At 42.3% G+C, this 18,191-nt stretch overlaps 1 long non-coding RNA gene across 1 annotated transcript; it reads left to right on the top strand.

Annotated features, from left to right (window-relative positions):
* Positions 1-2,670: 2,670 nt before the first annotated feature.
* On the top strand, positions 2,671-11,337 carry LOC143500505 (uncharacterized). Its single transcript, XR_013126819.1, has 3 exons — positions 2,671-7,165; positions 7,844-8,001; positions 10,284-11,337. It is a non-coding gene; the product is annotated as an uncharacterized LOC143500505 (long non-coding RNA).
* The last annotated feature ends 6,854 nt before the right edge of the window (positions 11,338-18,191 follow it).

Genomic DNA, 18,191 nt, shown 5'->3' with positions numbered 1-18,191 from the left:
ATATTGCCTAGAATCATAGTAATTAAGCACTGTGAAACTCCTACAATTGTGGCCTTCGGATTGTGTGAGCATAGGCATGTGTCGCCTCAACACTGTGGTATGTAAATTTTCTCAAAGTTGTGATAGAAGTTCTGCGATCCTGCAGCTGCATCCTTGAGGGGTGTCCTGTTTCTGAGCTGATGGCCATAAGCAAGCAGATTTTGCATGCCTGCAGGAGGTTCATGTGTACCTGTAGGGGAGATAGCAGGTAGTAGGACTATTTTAAACTAAAAGGTTGCACTGTTCAGTTTTACATCGGACACAATCACGGAATGCCGGCCAGAGCACTACTTAAGTCATGAAGATGTTGAATGGCCAGAAAGGACGACGCCAGACGGGTTTAACTAAACTTGATTTTCTTCTATTAAACTTCAAAGTTATACAAGTTACAGGGTTCTGATCCGCATTGAGATGTTTGCGTGATCCTGAACACAACAGAAATAAATACAATAAATGTTGTCCATGACGTTACTTTAACATACACACCACACTGCTACATACTAAATCACTGATACACATACCTGAGAGAAATGAACTGGAATTACACCAATTACCAGTCCCACCAGGATTTCGCGGGCCTTTTTTGTGATTGTTGCGGGCTAAAATGTTTGATGTTGCGGGTGTTTTTCAAAAAAATTGCGATGGAAGTTGCGGTGAGTTTTTGCTTTTTTGTGAGTACATTACAATAGGGAGTAAATGTTGTAAGGTTTCCTCTATTTAGTAGTCCATTTTAATTATCTATTTACCTATTTAATCAGGGTTGCCAACTTTTCAAGATCGCTTGAAGTGAGATTTGAACCTGGAGGGGGTGGCAAACGTAAGTTGTTACCAGGCGGCCTGTAAAATGGACACAAATTATGTATTATATCGAGATCGATCGCCAGTGGTTGGCACCAGAGCGAATTAGTAACCCATAGATATGGATCAGAGATAAATAAACTTTATCTCCGTTTAAAGTTTAAACTTATAAACTATCTCAGACCCTCGCCACTTGCGTGCGCTGCAGTGACTTCGCGGGCTACCGTGGCATTGTGGGGAATGTAGTGTTTGTGCGTGCAAAACACCATAGGCCCTTTTCACACTTCCGCATTTTTTCTTCCGGAAGCTCTCGTTGCAGGGTAAAGTTACTTCCGTTACACGTTAAACAATGGCAGAGTCCAATAACAAGAGCTTTTGCAGTGCACCAGGGTGCTCGATCTCGAAGCAAAAACAGTCGTATCTCAGTTTCTACGGTTTTCCGGCTGACGACGAGCAGAAAAGAAAATGGGTTTGTGCAATTAGGAGGGATGAAGGGGAAAACTTTGTGATACGGAGCATCTTTGTGTGTAGCCAGCATTTCACTGCTGCAGACTACATAGCAGGAAGCTCGCGGCTAAAAGTTGGTGCTGTTCCCTGTTACTGTTCCCAGTACTGTTACTGTTCCCAGTACTGTTACTGTTCCCAGCCGGTTTCAGTGGAACAGTTGCTGTCCGCGTTTGAAAGATCAAGCTCTCGGCTGGGAGTACACGTACGTCCGCTAGCATCTAGCCCCGGTTCGCTAGCTTCTAGCTCCGGTTCGCTAGCTTCTAGCCCCGGTCCGATAGCATCTAGCCCCGATCCGATAGCATCTAGCCCCGGTCCGATAGCATCTAGCCCCGGTCCGCTAGCTTTTAGCCCCGGTCCGCTAGCTTTTAGCTCCGGTCCGCTAGCTTTTAGCTCCGGTCCGCTAGCTTTTAGCTCCGGTTCGCTAGCTTCTAGCCGTCATCCGATAGCTTCTAGCCCCGGTTCGCTAGCTTCTAGCCCCGGTTCGCTAGCTTCTAGCCCCGGTTTGGTAGCTTCTAGCCCCGGTTCGCTAGCTTCTAGCCCCAGTTCGCTAGCTTCTAGCCGTGATCCGATAGCATCTAGCCCCGGTTCGCTAGCTTCTAGCCTCGGTTCGCTAGCTTCTAGCCGTGATCCGATAGCTTCTAGCCGTGATCCGATAGCTTCTAGCCCCGATCCGATAGCTTCTAGCCCCGATCCGATAGCATCTAGCTAGAAAAGAGCAAGCTCTCGGCTGGCAGTACACCACGACATCTACTAGTCGAGAGTTTGCTCTTTCAAATGCGGACAGCAACTGTTCCACTGAAACGGCTCTGAAACTAGTTGTGATCCGCTAGCATCCAGCTCTGCTCGGTAGCATCCAGCTCTGACCATCACTTTGCTGTCGACTACATTGGACACTGAATAAACAATAACACGTAATAACTTGGTGTGTGTCATGAACTTTATTGATACTGATGTAAACCAAACAATCAATAGCTGACGTCCCTTGGCTTGCTAAAGCTGGGCGTACACTGTACGATATTTTAAATCGTGTACTCAGCTCCAGCTCAAACTGTACGACTAAATCGCAGGGAGAGTCGGCTCGTGGAGCTGCTTCAACAGTGCGATACTCTCACGAGGAGCGATTTGAATTTCAAACATGTTTGATATTCTTGCGATGCTGCGATTTCTGATCGGGAATTGGTCATGAGGTGTGAATCGCTCCTCGTTTACCTGTGTAAACTATACGATGCACGACACGCGATTGAGCCGAAACTCGGCCCGATCGCAAAAATAGTCGCACGAGTGAAAAATCGGCTGAAAATGGGCCAAAAATCGCAGTGTACGCCCAGCTTAACCTAGCTAGATATTGTTAACTAAAGCTGTCAGTATCATTTGTAATATTATATATATCATAATAATATAGACTGTTTTACCACTCCGTAGGATGACTAATGGAACCAGCTATACCTTAAATAATAGTTACCTAGCTAGTGCTAGCTGGTGTTAGCTTACCCTGGTATAAGTGAATAAATTATTCTACAAACAATTTGTAGCCTCTATTTAACTTGGAACTGTTCGTTGTTGAATGTTCTCCAACGATACTGGAAACGTATTTAAAATTCAGTCTCGGCAGCGACGACAGGGATGAAGTAAACACACGCTCCATGCTGAGGTGAATTGACAACAACTATCTTCTGCGAGTACCAGAACTTGTTTTACCCGGCGGTGACGTATTTCCGTTTTGTTGTGAAAAGGGCCTATCGGGCGGCTGTGGCCTGCGGGCCGGTTCTAATAGTAGTTAAATATCATCCAGGGGGCCATAGATAATCAATTCGCGGGTCGGATCTGGACAGTTTACCCCCGCTTTCATGTAGTGTACCGGGATACTGCTTTTCCCGATCTTTTTGCCGTTATTTTCGTCGCTCATGCTGCTTTCAGTCTGCTCCTCTTGAACGTATATACGGAAGTAAGGCGGGAGTTTGTCGACGTCACATCAATACGACATCAGTGATTGGTCAAATTTGCGGGAAAGTTGCGGTGATTGGCTGAAGTTGCAACACCGCCCTGAATTCGCGGGGTTTGCTTGAAGTTGCGTTGAAGTTGCAAATCGCAACATCGCGACTTTCTGGAGGGTCTGAATTACATAGGCAGCGTGTGAGTTAAACAGGTTCACCACAATCGACTAAATAACGTCAGGACAAACAAAATGTACAAAATATGCCCTAATACTGACTTAAATCAACTTACTTGCCACTCGCTCGCAGCGGTTTAAATTACGCTGATAGCGTGGATGAACGTTCACTGAGGAACAATCTGTAATAAATCTTTATTGTTTATGTTGTGACGTGGGGGTGAAGTGTTATCAATGGGAGGACACACTTGCTTAGAAGAACATTTTATATAAGGGGTTTCACATTTAACACTAACTTAACTGTTAATATAATAGAAGACACACGGACAGCATGATCATGATGACGAGGCATGACTATACTAAACTAGACTATACCAGAAACCACTACAGCGACACAACACGGATGACTAAACCCAACATACCAGAGAACGCATACAGATAAACACGAAAAACACTCAAACTCACCCATGCACACACACATACTCTCATAGAAAACACATACTCTTTAACGATAATGTCGAGTTTAGATTAGTGGTAGACAATGAGTGGCAGGAGCCGCTCGGTGGTTGACGGCTGATGCTGCGGGCAATAGACTAACAATCGAAACCAATACAAAGCTAAACTATCTATCAAATGCGATGCCACTCGCTCGCAGAGGTTTAAATACGCTGATGATGTGTAGGAACATTCACTAATAACCATACATCTATAATTATAAATCCTTTAAATTTACAGTGCAGTCGTTAACGGTCTACCACTGTAGATACGCGTACCCTCCTATAATCTTTATTCGACGTTATCGCTAAACAGTATTCTGAACTAATAATTTAGAGCTGTCTAGCTGGATGTCAGCTAGTATTTCACTCAACATAATTTTCAAACAAAAGTTATGAACCATCTTCATTTCAACAAATGTAACAAATGGTGATTCGGAACTCGTCGGGATGATTTAAGCGAGTGGCCGATACGCAGTCACCCAAAAGACTCTTTAGATGCCGGTCAGCAGAGGCAGGCGGCGTTTCTGGACAACTGAGGCCACAGTCAAGCAGCACTGGCCACACTAAGTGCCATGATTATGTGGCAGCTGCCACAAAGTGCCATTTCTGGATGGCACAGCGGTCACTTTCATGCTGCTCACATGCTACTTACACGCCAAACAGGGACCACACCTTTACAGGAAATTTAGCAGAAAGACGTGCCTCCCCGAACCTGAATTTCGACCTGAACCTGAATTGCGACCCAAACCTGAATTTCGACCTGAACCTGAATTGCGACCCAAACCTGAATTTCGACCTGAACCTGAATTTTAACTTAAATTTTTGCATACCTGAATGAATTTTACAGACTGTTTTTTCAAGTAATAATGATTTCAGGTTCAGGTTCTGGTGACACTAAAAAAGCTCCATACCTAACTATTCTTGTGTTGAGATTCCCTTGCGGGCTCTGACCCGTGGACCAGCGACATTAGCCATTGACCACCGAAGCCGAAGAGGCCTTCATAACCTTGCAGACTGCCCCCACCCTGGACATTCCTGATCCCTCACGGCCCTACATACAGAGGGTGGATGAAAAGAATGGTTGTATGACTTCTGTTCTCTTGCAGAGACATGGGGACCAACAGAGACCAGTTGCTTATTTCTCTTGTAAGTTTCACCCTGCTGTGGCGGGGCTTCGGCATAGAAGGTGGTGACGGCATCCTGAGACATTGTGAGCTATTCTACATTGACCTTATTAGTCCCACACTCCATTTCACGTCTGCTTCTTGAAAAGAAAACATCACACTTATCCACTCAGAGATGGCTGAAATACAACACTGTGTTGCTCGACATGCAACAGGCTGGATCTCAAGGGAGAGCCCCTGGACAACCCAGATTGCATTTTATTTGTCGATGGGTCAGCATCCAGGGATCCCAGCACTGGGCTGAATAGAGTAGGCTGAACTCTACTCTATTCAGCCCAGTGAGTACCCCTCCCTCTCACTCACATATTTACAACCCACAGCCACACAGGAGGAGAAGGCGGCTTGGAGGAAAGCAGGCTGTGCTTTTCAGGACAGTGTGTGGCGCTGTCCCTCAGGCTGGCCGTGCTTGCCGAAGTTCATGTTTCCTGATTATGCTAAGTTGACCTATAGGAAAGCTCATGTGTCAAAAGGGGGAATGATTGACCAGTTAAAATTTCATTGGTTCACACAGGGGTTGCTCAGAAGTTTTGTCAACAGTGCGTGATATGTACACAACACAATGTAGGGAGAGGAACACAGATGCAACAAGCAGCACACCCAACACCTGAGAAAACATTTGATCATTTGTAGATGGATTTTGTGGAGCTCATACCAAGTGAAGGAAAGAAATAGTTGTGGACATGTTCTCAAAGTGGGTTGAAGTTTTCTCCACAGCAAAGCAGGATTCAGATGCTGTAGCCAAGGCCCTGGTAAAACAAATCATTCCTAAATGGGGCATTCCAAGTAAAATATCTAGCGAAAACGGAACCCCTGTCATCACCCGAAATCCTGTGTGAAAAGTGGGGCCAGACTGTTTATATTCTGGTAACTTGTAAGCAATCAAGAAGGGCATGGAGGGTGAAGGAAACAGAATAGGGAAGAGGAGATCCAGAAGTGGGGTCATTCGCTGGCAAGTGGTTTCTGTAATGATAGGAACTGCTGCCATAGCAAGAATAGCTACAGCTATTTGGTGGATCGTGCAGGAGAAGTGAAAAGCACAGGCCGGGAGTTACGCAACCCTATGGTTTGCATCTTGGAGAGCGTGGCTCATGGCAGCTACGCCCGTGGTTGTGGTAGGCGCAGCTCTGCTTTGTTGTGGGCCGATGATGTGCCAGTGGTGCATATCTACGGTGTACAGGGGACAGCGTATCCTGTAGATGCCTCGTCTGGAGGAACATGCGATCATTCTTGAAGAATTGGTTGAGGTAGTGTATGTAAATGCCGATGAAGATGGGGAAGACGAAGCAGTGTACGAGGCCATGGATAGGGATGATGGAATTGAGCTGTCTTCCGAAGTGGGGAATAGGATTTACTTAGAAGAAGAACTACCGCTCTATGATGTGGTTGATCCTATTTTCAGCAGTGTAAGAATGACAACTGAAGTGATTAGACGACGAATAAGAAGTGTGGAGATTGAAAAATTGAGCTAATGATCCTGCAACTTAAACCTGAAAGGGCTTGTTGCAGGGGATGTTATCTCTAAACTTGGTGTCATTTTGTTCTCATCATGAGAAGCATCATGTAATCTCAACTGCTTACTCTATATATTTTCTAGAATATGTCAAGAGAACTCCTTCCATTCATCTCGGCAATCATCAACTTCTTAGGTTTGGGTCATGTGCCTACCATGTTCAGGATGGCAAGGGTGGTACCAATCCTGAAAAAAGCAACACTTGACACCTCTGACATGAACAAATACAGACCGGTATCACTTCTTTCTTTTCTATCAAAAACTCTGGAGTGAGCAGTCTATGACCAATTATCTCTCTTCCTCACCCAGAACCAACTCCATGATCCTAATCAGTCTGGCTTCAAACGGGCACACTCAACAGAAACTGCCCTCAAAACAGTGACCGAGAATTCTTCTAGATCTTTCTGCAGCCTTTGACACTGTCAACCACAACATCCTTCTCTCTGTTCTTTCTAGCCTCGGTGTGACTGGCTCTGCTTGGAAATGGTTCCAGTCATATCTTGAAGACCATTCCTATCAGGTAACATGGAGAGGATCTACATACAATCCATGTAAACCAGAGCCGTATAGAGAGAGAGTTGCGACAACGGAAGTTCAAAACGCTTGATGGTCACGTGATTCACGGAGGCTTCAGATAGTTCCAGGAATTCAATTTGAGTGCATAAACACACAGACAGAACTGCGATTTGAGGATTATTGTGAACATATGGCGACCAACTTTAGGCTAATTTTAGAGCACATTGCTGTTTAATGCTTTGATTGTTTTATAATTGTTATATATTACGTTCATTTATATATTTAGAGGGACAGGAAGGGGTGAGAAATTCAGATTAGATTAATTTTCTAACATTAACCTAACTAATCTAAATGACTAATGTACATTTTCTGACAGAAGGAAAATTTTCTTTGACTTCATTGTGCAGAAATATGCTTTAAAAGGGTACATTAAAACACATTACATTTACATCCAGACAGTATATGACATATTAAAATACATTGATAAATTATATATATATATATATATAAAAGACAAGATATATATATATATATATATATATATATATATATATATATCTTGTCTTTTTAATACACACTTATTTACAGCAATTAATTCATTAAATTAATCTCTAATAATTTCAAATATGAATATCATGTCAAGCAGTTTTTCTGTGTCTTTTCCTCCGTGTTGTTTGTGTAGTGTCCACCATGGTTTGCTGTGTTGCATGGGGATGCTCCAATCGAGCAAAAATGTATGGTTTCCCCACTGATACTGAGAGGAGAAAAAAATGGTTGTCTCAACTAAGCAGGAGCAATCTTACCCTCACTAAAGATTACAACAGCAAATATATATGTGAGGTAATCATCAAACACTGCATTTGCACTTTTCACAATAAACACACTATTGGAAAGCTTAATGCATCATTTATTAAAATACAGAATAGTGAACAAAAAAAATCAAAGACTCCAGACAGATTCGGGTGCAGGGTGAGGGTGCTATCTAGTTGCAGGCTCCATTTAATCCCCTATGGTTCTTTGGCTTAAAGAGAGAGAGGAGAAAAAGACAGGAGAAAATGATTATTATGAGTATTGATGTGATATGAATTTGAACTTGTTGCACATCCGTGGTTGTTTTTTATACGTGTAATGAGTGTATACGTATCCAGTAAGTGTTCTCTAATACTGTGTATTCACCCACTATGGGATATGTATATGGGTAGACAAAACTGAGTTGTCATATGTGAGGAGTAAACTCACATCACTCTGCAGGCACATTTTGAGGCAGACCAGTTCATCAGAACCAAACAGGGCAAGACTAGGCTGAGAGCAGATGCGGTTCCCACCAATTTTGTGCATCGCCCCCCGCACTCAGAAAGAGGAAGCCCCCTGCAATACGACGCACCACTGGACCTGTAAAGACAGGGCCCATAGCTGCTGATAGCTATAGTGTTGACACAGGTTGTAACGTTTAGCTCCGCCCCTTTGTGTGTATCTTGCCTTGTTCCCTCCCTCTGTTCCCTTTCGTCGATTCTGTTTCGATTCGTCACGCCCCTTTTGTTTATCCCTGCCAATGTTATCCTTATCAGCTGTTTTGAATATGTGGTTTGATTAGTTTGTGTATATAGTCTGGTTGAGTTCCTGTGGGTCTATGTCTGTAGGTTGGTTTACGTTGTTAATGTTCTTTGTCGCGCTTTCAAGTCTCTGTAGTCCTTTTAGGACTTCTGTGATCAGTCTGGTATAGAGGTGTCTAGGTCTGTTGCGGTTCTGGTTAGAGTTCTGTCGTCTTTGATTCGTTTCGGTTCTTTGTTGAGTTTCCTATGTTATATGTAATTGTTCTTTTGATCTGGTTGTAATGTGTCTTGGTCTTGCTTGTACTATATGGTTGTTCCCGCTGTGTATTCGTACTTAGTGTTGCGAGGGTTTTCGTATGTCTGGGTTTTTAGTTCGGTTAAATATTATGATTTGATCCGGTGTGAATTGTTCATGACTGTTGTTAGACATTGTGATTTGATTGTGTGATTTGTTTATTGTCGTTGTCCGAGTGGTAATCTTTGTCTTTACATCAGTGTGTGTTTCTGTGTAGGCATCTTGTATGTGTGATTATTATGCCGCGCCGATCTCGTAACGTTGTGTGATTTATTATGCCGCGCCGATCTCGTAACATGCGTGTTGGAAAGGTCGAGGTTATAGGAGGTAGTACCGCCTCTGACTTGAATAAATGTGGTTCTTTGCAGCAATTGTGTCCGCCGTCTGATTCTAGATCGTTACACGGGTATAATAAGTATGAACTCCTAATAATTATATTATTTCTTTAAGTGATAGAATATTTAAAACTTAATCACACTAAATAGTATACGTCTTTTATATCCAGCAGTTTCAAAAACTGAGGAAATACGTTAATAAAATAAAATAAAAATAAATAAAACGAAATAAAAAGGAAAATAAAATAAATAAAAGCAGTTAGCTGGTACTCCAAAATGGATATCCTCATTTCACCTCCTCGACCCAACACACTCTACAATCACACTCAAATGTTATATTTACCCAATACTTAGCTACCCCGCAAAAACATCGCGTTTAGGTGAAATGGCATTAAGAGAGGAATTTACAATTAATAGGCTGTCAGTCGTTAATGTGAAATCTCGCTAACCGTATTCGCGTCGTCTTAGCATAGATTTAGTTCCCTAAATCTGCTTATTAAGAGGTGGATCATTCACTAAAGTGCTTTAATTCACATTTTAATGCACATGCTAATTTGATTCTGATGTCCTTATAATACACAATCAGATTTTTTAAGCGTACTAACCTGTAAAAGTGTATCACAGATGGTCCACTGCTCCAGTTTGACTGCGCTGCTCGTATTTGCTGCTAACTTCCGGGAACTATTGACAGGCTCCACGATCCGCCATTGCTGTAAAAAACTGGTCCATTGGAGTGAACGGAGTTGACGCGACTCTCTCTCTATATGGCTCTAATGTAAACTTTCCATTGGAGTCTCCCAAGGCTCAGTCCTAGGCCCTCTTCTCTTCTCTTTATATACTCGTTCCCTTGGTGACATTATTTTGTCTCATGGTTTCTATTATCATTGCTATGCTGATGACACCCAGCTAATTCTTTCCTTCCCTCATTCTGACACCCAGGTCTCTAGGTGTATCTCAGCATGCTTGGCAGATATTGCTTCATGGATGACTATTCACCACTTGAAGCTCAACCCTAGCAAAACTGAGCTTCTGTACATTCCAGTTCAAGTTCTCACATGTGACTCCTCTGCTACGCTCTCTTCACTGACTTCCAATAGCGGCACGCATCAGATATAAAACCTTGATGCTTGCTTACAAAGCCAAAAATGGACTGGCCCCTCCCTACATGATGTCCATGGTAAAAAGCCGATCTGTACAGTGAACACTCAGAACCTCAAGCTTGGCTCGACTCTAAACTCCATGTATAAAGTCTCATGGAAGACAAAGCTCCAGACTATTTTCCGTCCTGGCTCCAAAATGGTGGAACGATCTTCCATTAGCTGCTAGGACTGCAGAGTCTATTGCTATCTTCAAGCATGGACTGAAGACTCACCTGTTTGTTGAGTTCTTACCAGAGCACTAACTCAGCTGATACCACTTGCCGTTGTTCTTAAATTGTATGTCTGTCTATGGTTATTTGTGCTTCTTGGCAAACGTCTAACTTGCAAAACACTAGGTAATGATATTGACTCCTGTAGTTTAGTAGTAGTCTGACTCAATGGTGTCTTGAATTCTGGCCTATCAGTAAGTAATCAGTACTATTACCTAGGATGTATTCTGTGATCAGAAGCAAAGCACTTTGTAAGTCGCTCTGGATAAGAGCGTCTGCTAAATGCCGTAAATGTAAATGTAAATATTCAAATTTTTCTGTATTCAAAATTTTCTAAATCTTTCTTTTAAAGTTTATCTGTGTTCAAATTATTTCAAATGTACTGTTCTCTTTAAGAAGGTGATATGATGGCTGGAGGCTGGAGGCACTGGTTGTAAGCGCCAGGGTTTTTATTCTCCATGACAAAAAACAAGCATGAAGCAACAACAAAGCAAAATGCAATAGCTCACAAAGAGCAATGAACAAGCAAAATAAAGAAAGAGTTCTCCTCTCAACACGGCAGTGTGCAGAATACGTTGGAGACGCGTAGTCCTCAATGAAAGTGCAGCCCTGGATTGCATGACCTCTGGGAATATGAAGTAAATAAATACACTGATAAATAACAGGTGTTAGTAATCTGGTGATTTGGACCGGGGTAGTAGCTTGGTGCTAGGAGGCGTGTGCAGTGTGCGTGTGCGAGTGGGAACAAGCGCCCTCTGGTGGCCTTCTGGCTGACCCACAGTGACAGGTGAATTAATAATAATCATGTAGTAATCACCAGTGGCTGAGCCAAAGGGGGGGAAGACAACAGAGCCTGTGCCACCCCTAGTGCCACCCCACTGGAAATGGTCATTTTAACCACTGGCGATCGGTCGATTGTGATATAACGTGTTGTGAAAAGCGCTATACAAATAAACTTTGATTGATTGATTGATTGATATAATACTTAATTTGTGTCCACACTCGCTAAACCCCCCCCCCCCCCCCCCATCGACAACTTACACTCGCCACAAACGTCGAACGTTGAGGGGGGGGGTTTGGGGGGGGCAGGGTTTTCTGCGTGGTCCTAGCGCTTGATTCGTCGCTATTTAAATATTTGTTTTTAACCGTAAAAACTGCAGCGCACCAAAACCTAAAAAAATCCCTTGTCCCGAAGCAGTTCTCATAATATTACAATAGGTGAAACAATTACATTTAAAACATATTATAACCCACTATATTTATAAAGATAATTTTCTTAGCTACACAGGATAAGATTACGTTTATACTATGCAAAATTGTACTTTACTTCACACTACACCCTGCACAGTTGAACTATTGGACTTTATCATACCTATCCAAGACAATACTCGGCCCCCCGTGCTCCCACATAACTCATTCTATACCTTGCATTTTACAAATACTGTATCATCTCCATCTACAGTACCATCTCCTAACTTCAACTCTTACTGTGATTACTGAGCATATCTACACAGCATTGAAATATCCATAGCTAGTTTTACACTCACTTACATTCTCAGTGCAATATATTATGTCTCTATTTAATATATTTAAAATATTAAACATTTTAGCAATATTCTATTTTTATGTCTACAGTAGGGTGACCAAACGTCCGTATTTCCTGGGCATCCCGGGTTTATTTTTTAAGTGAGGAAATGTCCTGGTTTTTAAATTACCTTAATTGGACTATCATTTGTTATTGAAGTTGTTGTTGTTGACTTTTACTGAAAAGCATTTTTATCAATCAATCAAAGTTTATTTGTATAGCGCTTTTAACAACTCAAGTTGTCGCAAAGCAGCTTTACAGGGTTTACAAGGTTAACAATACTATGGGTCCAGAACCCTAATGAGCAAGCCAAAGGCGACAGTGGCGAGGAAAAACTCCCTATGATGGTGAGGAATAGGAAGAAACCTCGGGAGAACCAAGACTCAAAAGGGAACCCATCCTCCATTGGGCGGCCCGTTAACACACAAATACACAAGTCACACATAATTCACACAATCAGACTAGGTAAAAGGTAGAATTGAAAGTTCTGGGTTTTGATATTGTCACTGTAAATGTCTGTTGATGAATGCCAGGCTTTCATTCCGTGTCGGAGCAGTGATGCTGGTATTGTAGGCTCCGACTGCAGTGTTACTCCCCAGGTGAACCCCGGTATCAGCACATCCACCGGCAGCCAGACCATCCCCCAGGTGCCTGCAGGTGCCTGTATCCAATCGTCTTGGGTAGAGCCATGCAAGAAGATAGATAATACAGACTGAGTGGACATGAATTTAAACCACCGTTGATTTAAATGTACGTAGCTCACGTGCCAGTGATCAGCATGTGGCTCCGGCAGACTAATCTATAGCAGCATAACTAAAGGGAGAGGTTCAGAGGTGACCACAGGCATGAGGGTTCACTGAGACATTGCTTTCCAGTCAAGTCATAGTCACAAATAGAGTGATGCCAAGACACAGCTGGATGACAGCATCAACATCTCAGATCACCAGAAATCTCAACGTCTGGGGCCCCCCAAGCCCCTACACCTTACAAGGGGAATTTTAGCTGAAGGCTTGACTAAACAGGTGAGTCTTAAGTCTAGATTTAAAGATTGGAACTGTGTCAGAGTCTCGGATTGGAGCTGGAAGGCTATTTCATAATTGAGGGGCTTTAAAAGAGAAAGCTCTGCCTCCGGCTGTAGTTTTACTAATTTTTGGAACTACGAGAAATCCAGCATTTTGGGAGCGCAAAGGGCGAGATGGGTTGTAGTAATCAATGAGTTCACTCAGATATTGTGGGGCAAGACCATTTAACGCCTTATAGGTTAACAGGAGAACTTTAAATTCAATGCGATATTTAATCGGCAGCCAGTGTAGTGCAGCGAGAGTGGGACTAATATGATCGAATTTCCTAGCCTTGGTTAGGACTCTAGCTGCGGCATTTTGTACAAGTTGTAGCTTCTTTATGGACTGTTTAGAGCATCCAATTAGAAGACTATTACAGTAGTCCAATCTCGACAAGACAAAAGCATGAACTAGCTTCTCTGCATCAGCTAAAGAAAGTAAGTGTCTCAGCTTGGCAATATTACGTAAATGGAAAAAGGCAGCCTTAGTGACATTGCATACATGTGTGTCAAATGAAAGATCAGAATCAATAGTGACACCTAAACTTTTTTAATAAACCAACTGTAAATATCATGTTATTGTAGGATTGCATGGGCCTATGTTAAGTGAGTGCATGCCACAGTATATGTGCTGCACCTCCCCCCCACTCCCCCCACCCCCCCCCAAGGTGTCCTGGGGGGTATTCCAAGAAGCGGGGTTAACAAACTCTAAACTTAACCCTGAACTCGGAGTTGTCTTACCCCGATCTGACATACTCAGATTTTTCGGTTCCAAAACGGCGGATCGGAGTTAAAGTAATCAGGGTCGCTCAACTCTGAGTAGGTTGACCCAGACAGAAGCGCGTTCACGCGTAAGTATGAAAGGCATTCTTAATGGAACGCAGATAAATCGGATTTATCATGGACTTAAACGCAAAAATCAGCCGAACATCGTATTTCACACCACTGTAGCTTGAAGTATTAATGACTGCGTATGCAGAATATTTAGATATTATTAAACGTAAATGTAATACTGCGGTAGCTGCTAGAGAAAGGCAGTCAGCATGTCAAAAAATTGCCAACAGAGTTAATGCGTGAGTGAAAATGATATTTTTATATTTAGCAGAAGGGTGTGATTATATTATTATTTTCTCCACCTTTATAATACTGTATTGAGTTTTTAAATATTTTTTATTGAACACTTACTAATTCCAGGTCTAATCTGAGTGGTGTGAAACACACATGGCATCAGATAAAAATGAAGTATAAGAATATTGTACAAAGTGGTATGGCTGTACATAACTATATCTTATTCTTAAAATATATTATAAAATATATTTATTTACAGGAAAAATGAAATAATGAAACATAACAGTGAATTTGACTGTAATGTATATTAAAAGGTTACAGGGTGGATGGTGGGGTGGGTGGTGGTGCATGATTTAATGTGGAAAGCAGTGATTGCAGATGGAGTCTCTGACAACTCCACCATCTCTGTTGTCACCCACATGCATGTAAGGTTCCTCGTCTGTGGGCATGTCAGAGATGGTAGGCTGTCGCTCTTCCTGGATGGTTGCAATGTTGTGTAATACCACATATGCCATTATTATGTGGCACACCCTATCAGGGGTTACTCTGAGCCCCTTCAGGCACTGGAACCTGGCCTCGAGGATTCCTAGGGTCATTTAAATTCTTGCCCTGGTTTTGCTGTGGGCCTGATTGTAGCGGGACTGTGGTCCAGGTGCAGGATCTGAATAGGGAGTCATAAGGTAGGCCTATAGGACAGGCAGGGATACCCTCTGTCTCCATGAAGGAGGCCGTCATGTCCTATAATCACACTAGGGTTTGCAATGATTTAACTATTACACTGCATGTGAACAACTAGCAAAACTACCGCAGGCCTACTCTGTTCAGATTTGTTGTACAGTGTGGAATCATACACGGATCCTGGCCATCTGGCTTCAACATTTGTGACGAGGTGGGAAGCATCACATATGATCTTAATGGGAAGAACGGTCAGTTACAATAGCTACGTTATTTTTGTTACCATTAAAGATAAGTATTCATTAAGAATTATAAAGGTTAGTACCTGTACATTATTGCTATGGATGAATTTTCATGTTCTAATGGTGCTGGAATAGATAGCATATGTAGGTTCCATCAATACAGCCAATCACTCTAGGAAATCCTTAAAATGTAAATGGAATGAAGTTCGTTATATATTGCCTCTCCTTTGCTTAATTTCTTTATTGTCCGTGAGAATTAAAGACAAACCAACGATGCTGTGGAATTCCTCTTTGATGTCCATAACTGGCTTAAGCCCAGGAAACACCACAAAACCGGGCACTAGTCATTTTAATGCCGGACATAGTTTTCGGACAGACCGACATACAGTAGCTTTGCTGACAGATTCCGCATCTCCTACACTATAAAGAAAACTTCCACTAGCAAAAAACGAAGACCGATATATAACAATCTGGAGAGAATTTAGGGCTGATCCGCGATGTGTAATATTTGAAATGTTATTATAATAATAAAGTTATTGATGTAAGTAATGGATTGTGCTGAAAACGATAACGTTCATTAAAAAAATAATCCGAAAATGATAGTAGGCCTATGTCTATTCGGGGTTTTATAAGGCGTTCCCGACGAAGAACTCAGCGAATAGACTGAGTTTCAATATCCACATGATCTTCGAGGAAAGGACACGTCATGATGACGTGTTTGTAACTCTGGGTCAGGTCCAAGTTAACCTGCCAGCGAGCAGGTTCGCTTCAGAGCACAAGTTGCTATAGTAACTGACTCCGATTCTCTCTAAGCTCGGTTTCTGGAACGGAAAACCTCGAGTTTCCGTGAACTCTGAGTTAACTTACCTGGGTTTTCTCGCTTAACCCGCTTCTTGGAACACCCCCCCGGTTTCCCCAAATGAAAATATGATCACCATAGTGTACACAGTAAATTTTTACCATATGTATATACACTAGTTATATTGTATTTTAAATTTTTTTTTCCTATTTATAATTCTTATTTATAATTTTTCACTCACCGGTGTCCCTGTACTCTGGTGATGTGACAATTAATTTGATTTGATTAGATCGTATTATTGGAGAACACTTTCCACCATATTCACATATTGACATTGAAGGGAATTTAGATATTGGAATTGCACTTTTTTTTAAAGTTCATTTTATGGTCACTTTTTGAAGCTAGTCACTAGTACTCATGCTGCTCTTCCTCTAGTACTCATACTGCACTTTCTCTAGTACTCATGCCGCTCTTCCTCTAGTACTCATGCTGCACTTCCTCTAGTACTCATGTTGTACTTCTAGTACTCATGCTGCTCTTCCTCTAGTACTCATGTTGTACTTCTAGTACTCATGCTGCTCTTCCTCTAGTACTCATGTTGTACTTCTAGTACTCATGCTGCTCTTCTAGTACTCATACTGCTCTTCCTCTAGTACTCATGCTGCTCTTCCTCTAGTGCTCATGCTGCTCTTCTTCTAGTACTCATGTTGTACTTCTAGTACTCATGCTTCTCTTCTTCTAGTGCTCATACTGCTCTTCTTCTAGTACTCATGTACTTCTAGTACTCATGCTGCTCTTCCTCTACTACTCATGCTGCTCTTCTTCTAGTACTCATGTTGTACTTCTAGTACTCGTGCTGCTCTTCTTCTAGTACTCGTGCTGCTCTTCCTCTAGTACTTATGCTGCTCTTCTTCTAGTACTCATGCTGCTCTTCTTCTAGTACTCATGTTGTACTTCTAGTACTCATGCTGCTCTTCTTCTAGTACTCATACTGCTCTTCCTCTAGTACTTATGCTGCTCTTCTTCTAGTACTCATGCTGCTCTTCTTCTAGTACTCATGTTGTACTTCTAGTACTCATGCTGCTCTTCTTCTAGTACTCATGTTGTACTTCTAGTACTCATACTGCTCTTCCTCTAGTGCTCACGCTGCTCTTCCTCTAGTACTCATGTTGTAACTACCATTATGTTCTTGAAATACAGTTTCTTGTGTACTACTTTTAGCCATTTTTACAGCAGGAATTTGGGGTAATGGAAGAGCAAAGTTTTTCTTAAATGTTTATTTGGTTTAGTATATATCACATTTTAAAGCTGTATAAAATCATCCATCCATCCATTCATTATCTGAACCGCTTAATCCCGCTAGTCAGGGTCACGGGGGGACTGGAGCCAATCCCAGCATCTCCGGGCGAAGGCAGGGTACACCATGGGCAGGTCGCCAGTCCACCACATGGCCAAAACGCACGCACACTTACGGGCAATTTAGAGTGATCACTCAACCTAACTGCATGTCTTTGGATCGTGGGAGGAAACCGGAGTACCCGGAGAAAACCCACAAAGGCACAGGGAGAACATGCAAACTCCACACAGAGCAGCCCAGACCAAGAATCAAACCCATACTCACCTGCTGTGAGGTGACAGTGCTAACCACCATACCACCATGCCGCCCTGTATAAAATCAACAAATTAAATTGTGAGTGTTTAACACCCCTAAATTATTCTCAGTGTATGTCATTCAGTCACTTTTACACACCCAGTTAAACAGGCCCATAAAGATCTAATGATGAGAAGAATATGATCGACACTCCCAGACAAACTCAAAAATTGTGCAACAATCTCTGCTATAACAACTGCAGAGAGATTTAAAAATCCTCTCAGCCATCTCATCAAAATGTGTGGGTACAGCTAAAGATTCAGGAGTAGAACTGAATCTTAAGCTACATACTGTAAATGACATCGAGCTGTCAAGAGTCAGCCGAATGGGAACAATAACGTTGATGCCATAAACATCGTAGACATGGTCATAAACATCGTAGACATGTCTCAGGCCAC

This window comes from Brachyhypopomus gauderio, unplaced genomic scaffold (genome assembly GCF_052324685.1).
Source record: "Brachyhypopomus gauderio isolate BG-103 unplaced genomic scaffold, BGAUD_0.2 sc154, whole genome shotgun sequence".
NCBI lineage: Eukaryota > Metazoa > Chordata > Actinopteri > Gymnotiformes > Hypopomidae > Brachyhypopomus > Brachyhypopomus gauderio.
The sequence above is the reverse complement of the archived record's forward strand: the minus strand, read 5'-3'. Positions and strand labels throughout refer to the sequence as shown.